This window comes from Fukomys damarensis, unplaced genomic scaffold (genome assembly GCF_012274545.1).
Source record: "Fukomys damarensis isolate Sample0158 unplaced genomic scaffold, DMR_v1.0_HiC HiC_scaffold_23, whole genome shotgun sequence".
In the NCBI taxonomy this organism is placed as follows: domain Eukaryota; kingdom Metazoa; phylum Chordata; class Mammalia; order Rodentia; family Bathyergidae; genus Fukomys; species Fukomys damarensis.
The window spans coordinates 31,876,723-31,877,546 of record NW_022900935.1 but is presented as its reverse complement, the minus strand read 5'-3'; positions in this window follow the sequence as shown (position 1 = coordinate 31,877,546).

Sequence of the window (824 nt, the reverse complement as noted above, 5' to 3'; positions counted from 1 at the left end):
GGGGTGCTTAAGGCTCTCGCGGGGAGCGCAGGGGAGCAAGGAGAGTTTGGGGGCCCCGGACCCTCGCGTCGCGGCGGACGACGGAAGGACCGAGGCTCAGGCGCGGAGATCCCCATCACGCGCAGCTCAAGAACGTGAGACTGCGGTTGTTAGTGCTAGTGTACGAGCGGGTGCATGAACGCGCGTCCGCGAGTGCGCGTTTACCGGGTGTGCGGTGTGCGTGGGAGCCGGCGTGCACGGGCAACACCCACGCCGAGGCACTGCATTTCCCCTGGCGCGCGTGGGAATGTGTGTGCCTCGGGATGCGCGTGGTGGACCCACGCAGCGGGGTGAGCGCCCATCCTCCGACTCCCGTTGAACAGGCTTGCGGGTCACGGGTGAGGGGCGGTGGGTTCACGCCCGGGACCCGTGAGTGCGCGCATCCCAGCCTGGAGCGCGGTGGAGCGCGCAGCCCGGGACAGCCCCGCTCTGGGGTGCTGTCGCCGCCGGTTCCCTGCGGCTCTAGGGTGCGCCAGGTAGGCGCTCTCCCCCTAAGGCCTCAGTTTCGCCTTTCGTCCGAAGAGGGCCTAGTCTCGGTGGAGGTGGATTCAGGCGGGAGGCGCGGGCTCCGCTGGAAGGTGCAAGGGGCGGGAACCGAGCCGGCGCCGCTCAGGGCTGAGAGCGAGGAGTGTGCGCGGGGTCAGTTGGTGGAGGTTGGGTAGGTGCGGCGCGCTAACCTATTCTAGCTGGGCCCAGGGCGGCCCCGGGAAGGGATCCCCCGCCTCTATTCTAACGTGCCGGTGCTATCTCCCCTCCCCAGGAGCCTGGCGCGACCCCCAGCCGTG